This window comes from Lontra canadensis, unplaced genomic scaffold (assembly GCF_010015895.1).
Source record: "Lontra canadensis isolate GAN:19392208 unplaced genomic scaffold, GSC_riverotter_1.0 scaffold3, whole genome shotgun sequence".
Lineage (NCBI taxonomy): Eukaryota > Metazoa > Chordata > Mammalia > Carnivora > Mustelidae > Lontra > Lontra canadensis.
The window spans coordinates 27,162,474-27,175,355 of record NW_022630997.1 but is presented as its reverse complement, the minus strand read 5'-3'; the positions used below and the strand labels follow the sequence as shown (position 1 = coordinate 27,175,355).

At 43.6% G+C, this 12,882-nt stretch overlaps 1 pseudogene; it reads right to left on the bottom strand.

The window, feature by feature from the left end:
* Positions 1-324: 324 nt before the first annotated feature.
* On the bottom strand, positions 325-8,165 carry LOC116858219 (annotated as a pseudogene).
* Between the last annotated feature and the right edge of the window lie 4,717 nt (positions 8,166-12,882).

The following is a 12,882-nucleotide window of genomic DNA, read 5'->3' as shown; positions in this document are numbered from 1 at the left end:
CAAGAGACATTTTGAGGTATTATGAAATACTGAAAAGGAAATTTTTTAAAAATACTGATTTCACAATTTCATAGTACAAATTGGTTACACAGCTTCCACTTCTGTAATAACAAGCTGCACATTTTTCCTGGGCTCCCTGTATAAGATTAGATTGTAGCCAGTGGAGTTTTCCTATAAAACAAGCTGTATCAGCTTGAGCTGTTTGACTAATACTATATATGCCACTGCCCTTCAACCCTGAGCTGCTTCGATTCTGTGGGACTTGAATAATTTAATATATCTGTGTTCCATAGTTTCTCTCTCTCCCCCCGCTCCTTTTTTTTAAGGCCATTTGCTATATCTTCTGTTTAGAGTTAAACAAAAAGGGAAATGAACACTTGATACCCCACCTTCAATGTTGGAAATTCTGCACAAATTCAGCAGACAGCACCAAGGTGAGCTGGGCCTCCAATGCCTTCAGGACCAAGCATCAGTGAAGGGACACTGGACAGGAGAGCATCAAACTAGTTTGGGTGCAATCTTTTGTGGCTGAAAACAAAGTAAAAACTGAATAATTTTTCATTTAATATATGTAACAAGAATACATAATAAACATTATTTTCCCCATTTTATAGATGAGGAAAGTAAAGTGAAATATAAATGGCCTTAAGAATATCAAATGGGGGGTGCCTGGGTGGCTCAGTGGGTTGAAGCCTCTGCCTTCAGCGCAAGTCATGATCTCAGGGTCCTGGGATCAAGCCCCGCGTCGGGCTCTCTGCTTAACGGGGAAGCCTGCTTCCCTTCCTCTCTCTGCCTCCCTCTCTGCCTATTTTTGATTTCTGTCTGTCAAATAAATAAATAAAAATCTTAAAAAAAAAAAAAAAAGAATATCAAATAGGTTTCAGAGCTGAGATTTAATCCCAAGACTCTTGATTCCAAAGCTTGTACAGATACGCCCACCCCACCTACAAGCACTATCTGACATTACAGAGAGTCTATAATTGAATGGAATCAAAATGACACTCAGAGCACATACTTCAGTAGGCCTTTGGACCAAAAACTATAAAAATGACAAAAGGTATCTTAAAAACATAAGTGGCTATCATTGCTGGAAAATGAGAATCATCACCCTCAGTGGACATAAAATTCTTAGGGATTTAAAGATGGGATGACCACAGATTAGATCCACAATTCAGGACCCTTGCATCCCTGGATGCAGATTTTTAAAAGCCTAAGAATAGCAGAAGATGACAGCATGAAAAGAGGCAAGAAGCACCACAGACAGTCTGAGGGCTGGGGCTCCCTCCTCCTCCAGCCCAGACGGCTGAAAGCAGCTGTGGGTCCACTCCCAGGTGGACACAGTTAGTACGACCAGAGCCTCAGAGAAGCGCCCTTGGTGTCTGGCAGCAACTAAGATACCTTAGGAATGCCACCTCACTACTGTCTCCCACACCCAGACCACACAACGCTCCATCCTGTTGCCAGTAAATGGTAGAAGTCAATAGTATTTGGAGTCACGCCAGCAGAACTCTCACATGACATCTGAGAAACACCAACACCCCAAAGAGTATTATGCAACCAGAAGGACAAAAACTAATACTGAAGGAAAATAAGCCAATACACCAAACAAGAGATTCTGAAAGATGTGTGTCTAATATATTCAAAGAAATATGAAAGACTAAGTCACCTGTAAAAGAATAACTTTTATGCAAAACAGTTTTGTTAATTCTTACATTAAAAAACGGAAACAATGTAAGATATAGGACAGTGGAATGATGGCTTTTTTTTTTTAAGTCAACACTTTTTTTTCTTTTTTAAGATTTTATTTATTTATTTGACAGACAGAGATCACAAGCAGGCAGAGAGAGGAAGGGAAGCAGGCTCCCCACCAAGCAGAGAGCCCGACGCGGGGCTCAATCCCAGGACCCTGAGATCATGACCTGAGCTGAAGGCAGAGGCTTTAACCCACTGAGCCACCCAGGTGCCCCTGGAATGATGGCTTTAAAGTACTGAAAGATAAAACTTTATATGCAGAGATACTAAAAATATCTTTCAAAAATAAAGGCAAAACTTCCAGTGCAGGACAAGATAGAGTAGCTATACCTCATATTCCCCCACTAAGTACAACTAAACATCCTGAACATTATATAAATAAATAAATAAGACTAAAAGGTAGAAAGAAAATGGCAGATCAAGAAGGGATCTTAGGACCCAAGAAATGACATGATGTTGGGGTCCCTGGGTTTTCTTTTTGCCTTGTATATACCAACTATGTGTTAGAAAAGCCAGCAATCTGGGGTAGCTGGGTGGCTCAGTTGGTTAAGCGTCTGCCTTTGGCTCAGGTCATGATCCTGGAGTCCTGGGATAGAGCCCCACATCAGGATCCCTGCTCAGCGAGGAGCCTGCTTCTCCCTCCCCCCTGCTTCTTCTTTCTCTCTCATTCTTATTCTCTCAAATAAATAAATAAAATATTTTTAAAAAAAAGAACTTGAAAAAAAAAAAAAGCCAGCAATCTGTCAATGAATGCAGATTTTTATTTTTAAAGATTTTACTTACGGATTTGATGGACAGAGACAGTGAGGGAGGGAACACAAACAGGGGAAGTGGGAGAGGGAGACGCAGGATCCCCACCGAGCAGGGAGCTCAATGTGGGGCTTGATCCCAGGACTCTGGCATCATGACCCAAGCCGAAAGCAGACCCTTACCGTCTGAGCCACCCAGGCACCCCTGGATGCAGATTTTTAAAAGCCTAAGAATAGCATGCTTTTTCCAGCAAAAGGACAGGAAAGGGGCAGCCTTACAAGACAGAAAACTTTGAGATAATAAACATCTTGCTCCAGCCAAACTCCATAGACAAAAAGTGTAACACCACCCCTACCCATATCAGCAAAGGCTTAATAGGAAGCCTAGACTTACACCCTCTTCTAGGCTTTAACAAGGCACAGTGCACCCTCCTATGAAGGTGCTATCGTTGAAGGTCCAGTGGGGAACCTGACAGCCACTACTGTCCAGTAGAATAAAACATTCCTTCCATTCCCAGTCTCCAGACTGTCAACAGAGGCCAAGTAGAGAACTTGGATTTCTACCTTATTGGGCAGCAATGAGATAGCATCTTTCTTTCTCTTGCCAGTGTGGTGTCAAAGAAGAACTCCTAAAAACAGAAGATTTGGGGGATGCCTGGGTGGCTCAGTCGGTTGAGCGTAGTAGGGCTCTTGATTTTGGATCAGCCATGATCTCAGGGTCCTGCATCAAGCCCAGCAACATGCTTTGTGCTCAGCGGGGAATCTACTTGAAGATTCTCCCTCCCTCTCTCTCTATCCCTCGCCCCTGCTCTCTATCCTTCTCTAAAATAAATAAATCTGGACACCTGGGTGGCTCAGTCATTAAGCACCTGCCTTCAGCTCAGGTCATGATCTTAGAGTCCTGGGATGGAATCCCACATCAGGCTCCCTGCTCATTGGGGAGCCTGCTTCTCCCTCTACCCCATTACCCTGCTCATCCGCTCACTCTCACTCTCTCTCTCTCTCTCTCTCTCAAGTAAAATAAAATAATAAAATAATAAATAATAAAATAAATAAACAAATAAATCTTAAAAACAACAACAACACAGAAGATTTAGTAAGAGTCAGAGCCTCAAAAAATTGCTCAAAATGTCCAGGGATCCAATTTTAAAGAAATGTCGTACAAAGAGCCATGAAAATGCCACTTGAATGAGAAAAGAAAACCATTATCAACACTAATATCTGCAATATCTAACAAGGATTTTAAAGCAGCTATCACAAAAATGCTTCAGTGAGCAATTACGAACATGTTTGAAACAACTGAGAAAGTACAATTCAGCAAAGAAACAGAAGATTTAAAGAACCAAACAGAAATTCTATAACTGAGAAATATAATTACAAACTAAAAAACTCAACAGATGGGCCCAAAAGCAGAATGAAGAAGGGTGAGGGGGAGTAGCAGGGGATCAGTGAACTTGAATACAAATAATGGAAATTACTCAATCTGAATGACAGACAAAATAGAGCAGCAAAAAACCAGAACCAAACCTCAGGAACCTCTGGGACTGTAACAGAAGATCTTAACGTTCAGGGGCACCTGGGTGGTTCAGTGGGTTAGGCCTCTGCCTTGACTTGGGATGATCTCGGGGTCCTGGGATAGAGCCCCACATCGAGCCCCACATCGAGCACTGCATCAGGCTCTCTGCTCAGCGGGGAGCCTGCTTCCCCCTCTCTCTCTGCCTGCCTCTCTGCCTACTTGTGATCTCTCTCTCTCTCTCTGTCAACTAACTAAATAAATAAATTTTAAAAATCTTTTAAAAAAGTAAATAGAGCCATAATAAAATATGGCCATATGCTCCATTAGAATAGCTAAAATAAATATTTTAAGTATTTAAAACTGACAATATCAAGTATTAGCAAACATGTCAAACTGCAACTCTCATGCATTGCTAATGGGAAAATGGTACAGAAACTCTGGAAAAGTTCGGTAATTGTTCACAAAGTTAAACATTTACTCACTCGATAATCTAGCAGTCCCACTGGCTTGAGGGAGGTAAACTGGTACAACTGTTTTACAAAGTATCTTTATGTGAGGAAGTTAAATGTGGGCAAATCCTAGAACCCAGGAATTCCACAGTAGGGACAGTCTAAAGTAAGTCTGGCACATGTGACATAGTTTTGGAATATAGGTGAGGTTTGGTGGGGTGAGGTTGGGAGCTGACAACCAAGAAAGAATTCACGAGATAAGAGAAGTTTCAAAAGGATCTTCATAAACTAAAGACACAGGGTATCAGAGACCTCGCTACTGTCAAACGGAGATTGTATTTCCGTTTAGCAAGTCATTAACATTAAGACAATTAGGAGACAGGAGCTTCTGGGAGGATGATTATATTCTGCTTGCCTCAAGTATTTGTCAATGGGCTGCAGGTTAAATGGACATTTAATTTTATCTACATTTCCTTCTGCCTTTGTTTCCCATATCACGGGTGCCCCCAGAAGACATGTGCTGGTTCAAAATACCGCTGTTTATAATATCCCACACTGGAAACAACCTATATGTCCTTTAACAGAATAGTGGAGAAGTTGTTGCCTGCTTATTAAATGGAATACTATAAAGCAGCAAAAAATATTACAGCTATATACTTGGTCTTAGAATAATCCTATGAAGACAACAGACAAGGCTAATTAACAAAAGAAAGGCACTGAGGAAAACAGTATGAAAACAATTAATATATAGAATCCAAAGACATGCAAAACTGATGTGGTAAACAAAGGCAGAAGAAAAATTATTAAATTTCCTTACTACCTACAGACCCTTGACAAGTCCTTGAAACAGGCAGAGTGACATTCCTCTAGGGACTCAACTACCTTGATGTTAATATTTTGCTAAGGTCAAAAGTCAATCCTGGCCTGACACCCCTTCCCCCCAAGATCCTATAAGTCTACTTTAACATATAAAATTTCCTTCAGAAACTTCCCTTATCTCTAACCCCCTCAATCCCCCAATATATGTGTTGGTAATCAACCCCCAAGCATATGGCCCACCAGTATACATGTGGGGGTCACATGACTAAGGTTTTATTAGATTGTAATAAATGACTTTTTCCTAACAATTGCTAGCCCCCTCAAGGTCCTGGAAACCTTGCTTCCAAAATTCCTTAGAGACTTACACTATTCCTAACCCCCTTCCTACTTGAAAGTATACAATGGGCCACTCCTCATGACCCCATGGTAGCTCTTTCTGCCCACGGGTTCTGTCCCCCTGCTTTAAAAAATCATCTTTTTGCACCAAAGACGTCTCAAGAATTCCTTTTTGGCTCTCGGCTTTGAACACTAACATCTTTCCTACATCAAAACTATTCATTACATTTTGGGGAGGAAGGAATAAAAACAATTTTAGTTAAATTCTAATTAAAAACAAGTAATTTAAAAGTATAAAATTCAAAACAGTAATGGGGGCAGTTAATGATTGATACTATACCAAAAGTGATAAACCAGGGTAGAGTTCTATTAAGATTAGTGGTACATACACAGATTTTAGGTTAAGTAGTAACCTAAAATTACTTATCACCTTCAAGACATGTTTTACAATATAACCCTTATATGTCTTATTTCTTATTTTTAAAATGAGAAAACCACTACACATGAAAATCTTGATCATACAGAAAGTATATGAGAGCTGAGACAAAGCTCTGGACCCATTCCCACCCCTCTGAATTTAGGCTTATTCCAAGATGAGTTGTCAAAAAGGAACCAGTGCAAAAAGTAGTCAAGGGTATGACTAGGAAAAGGTAAAGAAAAACAAACGGCTGACTACACACAGGCAGCAGCAAAGTGTGACCAAGAGACAATGGAAATCAATGAGGAAATATTTCAGACTGAAGTGTTCAATTTTTTTTTTAAGATTTTTTATTTATTTGACAGAGAGAGAGATCACAAGTAGAGAGAGAGAGAGAGAGAGAGAGAGGAGGAAGCAGGCTCCCTGCCTAGCAGAGAGCCCCATGCGGGACTCGATCCCAAGACCCTGAGATCATGACCTGAGCCAAAGGCAGAGGCTTAACCCACTGAGCCACCCAGGCAGCCCTGAAGTGTTCAAAATTTAATGAAGCAAATAAAAGAAGAGCACAGAGAAGAGATGCAAATAAAAGAGGAAGAAGTAAAATTTCTGGAGGAGACAACTTTAAAGGTTTGAAATTATTTCCTCAGGGAGGCAGGAAATGGAGCTATAGAGAGAAGAAAGTTTTTGAGTAATAAAGCCTTGTGCAAGTTTGTGACTCTTGAAATATGTGAATGTATTGCCTTTAATGAAGAGTCCCCCACTCCACGTCTCACTACCCTTAAAGGTGTCCCTGCAGGCTGGCGCAGACGTCTCAGACCTGCGGGTCTAGGACTCCCCCACCATCCCTGGCCTAAGAAAGGGATTCCTCAAACTCAGTCCCTCTACATCCCCTTATCTCCATCTCCCCAGATGGACTGGCGATTCCCCCACTGGAGCCAAGAATCTTGGCTCCCTCTACAATGAATCCTCCCCCAGACCCTCCACATACACACACACACATAACGCTCCAGATCTCAGTCCCACTGTCCCCACACCCAAGGGCCCAGTTCTCGGTCGGTCCCAGTAGTGCAGCCCTCAGCCTCGGACCCGCCGCCCGTCCAGCCCCTCACCTCGGGATCCGAGTCTCCACGCTCCCGCTCTTCACATCCGGCACCTCGATCGTCCCTCTGAGCACCTAGAAGAAGGTGGAACGCGGGGAACTTGGCCGTTGTAGCTGAGGCAGTTGAGGCTAGTTTGCCATCACCATGGAAACCCCTGGCTGCGCGCCCTGGGCGGGGCCTCCGCGGGGCGGGGCCTAGCGCACCGCAGGCCTGAGCGCACAACTCCCGTCCAACCGGCGCACGCGGTGCTGGGCTTGCTGCGTCGCCGCTCGGCCCTGTACCCAGCACCCAGGAGCCACAGCCCGGGAGCCGCGCCCCAGCCGGCCTCTTTCCCCGCAGAACCCCACCTCTCCGGGAAGATGGGGCTGGAAGTGGAGTGCGGCGGGGCGTGGGGGCTGGCTCGGGTGGCGAGGCCGCGAGGATGCCATTATGACGTGCCCGGCCGGGAGCGGAGATTGGCCCGCCAAGCGTGTGCGGGAGCCGGGGCCAGCAGAGGGGTCCGGAGGGCAGCGGCCGGCAGAGCGCTCCTGAGCCCCGGAAAGTACAGACTGAAAAGCACCCCAGACAATGAGCCCCAAAGATGCCTGGGTCGAAGACCACCATGAGAGGAGAAAATGGGAGCCATTTCCTGCCGAGGGAGAAAGAAGGAACCGAGAACAGCGGAGAAAATGGGAGCCATTTCCTGCCGAGGGAGAAAGAAGGAACCGAGAACAGCGGAGACGTAAAGGCGGCTCCAAGGGCGGAGTTTGAGTAGCGGGCGCCGGCTGTGCTCCGGCTCGTGGGTCGCTACTCCGCACTATCGGGTCGCTGCTTCTGGCACCCGGTTCCTCCGGAGGACAGGGCTTTGGCCCTCTGGCCTGGTTCTCAGAGACAAGGCGGGGGGGAGGGTGCGAGAATGTTCGTTGCTGGAGAAACGCTCCAGTTCGATTTTGAGTTCCTACTACATCCAGGCCACGCGTGTTTTTGCTCTAAACGAGACAGACTGAACTTGTCAGCCCTTGATGGGGAGTTGCTCGTTAAGCACATGTACACAGCTGGAATTAGCAGTATCGCGGACCAGAGTTGCCATTTCTGTAGCAAAAGCTGCTAAGCATTCTTCTCTTGCTTTCTGTCTTAATTATGATCAGGTGCTGCGCTAAGAAGAGCAGCTCTGAGAGCCACGGTTGGGAGCTGGCCTAGATGCCCTGATGAACGTAAACAATGTCGTGGAATATTAACGTTAGAATGAGTTCTCTCTCTGACAGAGAAGAAGAAAATAAGACCACTTTAATTGTGCCTGAACAGATAAAAACAGACACTGTGCAAGCACAGAGATGACCAAAACATCCCATCCCCAGCTAACGTGAGTGACTACTGCTTTAATGACAACTCTAGCCCTGCTCCAATTCCTCCTGCTTTCTGATAAAAATTAAGCTAGTCCCTGAATTGCCCCTGCTTTCTGACTGAACCAGAACAAAACCTGTTTCCTTGGACCCTCCCCAAATCACCTAACAGAAGCCCATATACTATAATGAGCCCTCTTTAACACCCCCATCTTGAGACTCACCGTGGGGTGAGGTCTTCCCTCACTAGAGCAGCTAATAACCCTTCATTGTTTGACCACAGTTATGTATGGTAGTCTTTGGTGGGCACCACCAGTATGAATAAACACGTATTTCAGAATTATAAGTAAGCATACACATAAAAATAAAACCTTACAGTCTGTACCAAGAAATAAAAATATTAATGTGAATGGTAAAATGGGGCAAGATCTTGGTATATAAAAAGCTTACATTATAAATGCAATTTGGCTTGTGTGTTGTGTTCCAGAAAAGTAGAAGGACATTAATGGTAAAATCAAATTAAAGTCTATAGTTTAAGAGTATTCTACCAATATGAATCGCTTTCCTTTTTTTTTTTTTTACATTTTACTTATTTGAGAAAGAGCACATGAGCAAGGGGGTTGGGGTAAAGGGAGAGAGAGAAGTAGACGCCCCACTAAACAGCCCAATGCAAGACTTTCTCCCAGGACCCTGGGATCATGACCTGAGCCCAAGGCAGACACTTAACTGACTGAGCCACCCAGGCACTCTCAGTGTGAATTTCTTAGTTTTGACAAATGTGCCATGTTTATATCACACATTGAATATAGGAAAAACAGTAAAAGGTATGCAGGTATTCCCTGTACTATCTTTGTAACTCTTCTGTATATTTAAAATGATCCCAAAATAAAAATTTTATTGAAAAAAAAATTATGAATTGGGGCACCTGGGTGGCTCATGCAGTTAAACATCTGATTGAGCGTCGAACTCTTAGTTTCAGCTCAGGTCATGATTTCAGGAGCAAGCCCGCAGTTGGCTTGAGGATTCTTTCTCTCCCTCCTTCTCTGTTCTACCCCTGTGCCCCTGCTCTCTCTCTTACATAAATAAATAAATCTTTTAAAAAAATTTATGAACAATTATCCTCCACGGAAGAGAGTTTTTTTGGGGTTTTTTTTGTTTGTTTGTTTTTTGTTTGCACTGGAGTGGTAGTGATGTCTATTATATCCTGAGTGACTCTGGTATGAGAGGCAAATGCATTCACAACCACAACTCTTCTGTCTCAGATCTACCTTTTGGTTCTTCCCATCCCAGCATGACAGGGTTTCTTCCTGGCTCCCCACACACCCCTCTGTCGTATAGCCCCCAGTCACTGAAAGTGACCACATCTCGTCCAGGTTCTGCCCCACTACTTTGTTGTCATATGGAAGTCAGTCAGTCCAGGATTTATGACACTTCAGAGTGGAAATAAGCTGTAAGTGGTAAAAACCACAAAACGTACAGAAGTTTTGTCAAGGCAGCATTGTCAAATTAAAGGAAGAAACTGCCTCTTTTCTTCTGTAAACACATTAACATATCCCATGAGCTCTCCTTGCTGAGGTGTTCTGCATCTGCCAGCACCATCATCCACCTCCCCACCCCCCCTACTATCCCCACCCCCTAACCCCTCCACCCGCCCCTCCATTCACCCCACCACCCACCCCCCACCACACACAGGAGGACTCTGCAATGGAAGGCATAGGTTCTGATAGACCAACAAAACATAGAAAATAGGATATCAAAACTGAACACCAGATACTCGCTAGGGAAATGGGTATAACGGCCTGGCTTTTTGTGGTAACAGTGAATAGAAAGTGTCATTCAGGGTGTGCCTGCGTAGCACAGTTGGTTAAGCAAGAGACTCTTGGTTTTGGCTCACGTCTGGATCTCCGGCTTCTGATATCAAGCCCCTTGCTCAGCATGGAGTCTGCTAAAGTTCCTCTCCCCCATCCCTTTACCCCTCCAGACCTCGTGCTCGCTTGCGCACACGCTCTCTCTCTCTCATAAGTAAATCTTAAAAAAAGGGGGGGGGAGCTTTCAGGGAATCCTGCAGTAAAAGAAAGATAGATGTATTAAGATATTAAGGGCAGAAGATACAAATATTAAAGCAACTGGCGAGGGTGAGGGGGGTGGGGGGGCTTCCTGGTTGGCTGCGTTGTGGTTAAGTGTCTGCCTTCAGCTCAGGTCATGATTCCAGTTCTTGGAATGATATCCCTCTGTGTCAGGCTCCCTGATCACTGGGGAGTCTGCTTCTCCCTCTCCCGGTCCCTCTGCGCTCTCCATCTCTCTCTCTCTCAAATAAAATCTTTTAAAAAAATTTTTTAAGGGCGCGTGGGTGGCTCAGTGGGTTAAAGCCTCTTCCTTGGGCTCAGGTCATGATCCCAGGATGCTGGGATCAAGCCCCAAGTCTGGCTCTCTGCTCAGTGGGGAGCCTGCTTCCCTTCTTCTCTCTCTGCCTGCCTCTCAGCCTACTTGTGATCTCTATCAAATAAATAAATAAAATCTTAAAAAAATTTTTTTTTTTTAAAACGATTGGGACCCCGGGAAGAGTTTATCTTCTGGAATCTGGTGATTTTCACTATGTTAGAGTGGAGGCTACCTCTACAGTAGTGCTATCCAATAGAAGTAGAATGTAAGCCCTATACGTAATTTAAAATTTTTCTAGGAGCCACATTTACAAAAGTAGGAAGAAATAGGTTAAATTAATTTTATGTTTTTATTTGTTTCACACACCCAAAATATTATTTCACGTGTAATCAGTATATAAAATTATCAATGAGACACTTTTTATTATTTTTTACTGGATTAAATCTTTGAAACCTGGTGTGTATTTTCTACTGAACAACACATCTGAATACAGATGTTAAATTTTTATTGGGAATATTATTTATATTTTGTAAAACTTACAGTTAAAAAAGTAGATTCACATATCCATGTTGTTCCAAACTAGTTAAAAGTTTTCCAGTAACTGAATTTTCAGTATTTAAATTTAAATTAAGGCAAGCATGTGAAGAAATTGGAATTCTTGTGTGTTGCCAACAGGAATGCAGAATGGTACAGCCAGTATGGAAAACCGTATGGCAAATACTAAAAAAAATTAAAAAAGAATTACCATGTAATCCAGCTATTACATTTCTGGATATACTCAAAATAATTGAAAGTAAGATCTGAAAGCTATTTGTACACCAATGTTCATAGCAGCATTTTAGACAACAGTCTAAAGGGGGAAGCAACCCAATTCATGGATAGATGCCTAACAGCCCTAAAAGAGAAGGACATTCTGGGGTGCCTGGGTGGCTCAGTCAGTCAAGCATCCAACTCTTGATATTTGGCTCAGGTCATGATCTCGGTGCTGAGATTGAGTCCCGCATCTGGAGCTCAGCAGATTGCCTCTCTTTATTCCTCCCTTTGCCCCTTCCCTGCTATGCTGTCTCTTAAAAAAAAAAAAAAAAAAAAAAAAAGAAGAAGAAGAAGAAGGAGGAGGAGAAGAAGGAGGAAAGACATACTACTACATGGATGAAACAAGGACATCAAGCTGCACGAAATAAGCCAGTCACAAAAAGACAAATATAGCATGGTTCCACATAGATGAGGTATCAAAAGTACTCAGTTTCATGGCACCAGAAAGAAGAATGGTGATGTTGCCAGGGACTGTGGGGAGGCAGGAAATGGGGAATTATTTGCTATGTATAGAGTTGCAGGCTTTCAAGACAGACTATGGAGCTTGCTTGCACAACACTGAATGTACTTAACACTACTGATTTTTTTAAGGCTTTTTATTTATTTTAAAAAGATTTTGTTTATTTATTTGACAGACAGAGATCACAAGTAGGCAGAGAGGCAGGCAGAAAGAGGGGGAAGCAGGCTCCCTGCAGAGCAGAGAGCCGGATGCAGGGCTTGATGCAGGACTCAATCCCAGGACCCTGAGACCATGACCTGACCTGAAGGCAGAGGCTTTAACCCACTGAGCCACCCAGGTGCCCCTTTTAAAGACTTTTTAAAAGATTTTATATATTTGAGAGAGAGTACAAGCAGGGGGAGCAGCAAGGAGAGGAAGAAGCAGGAACCTGCTGAGCAGAGAGCCTGACACAGGCTGACACAGGCCTCCATCCCAGGACCCTGGGACCATGACCTGAGCCCAAGGCAAATGCCAACCAACTGAGCCACCCAGGCGCCCCAATACTACTGATTTTAGAAAATGGTTAAGACGGTCAACTTTATGGTGTGTATTTTATAATTGAAATGAAAAGTCAGGGGTGCCTGGGTGATGGCTCATTCAGTTAAGGTCCAACTCTTAAATTCAGCCTAGATCATGATCTTAGTCAGGGTCATGAGATTAAAAGTTTTGAGAATGAGCCACACATTGGGCTCTGCACTGAGCACTGCACTGAGTTCAGAGTCAGCTT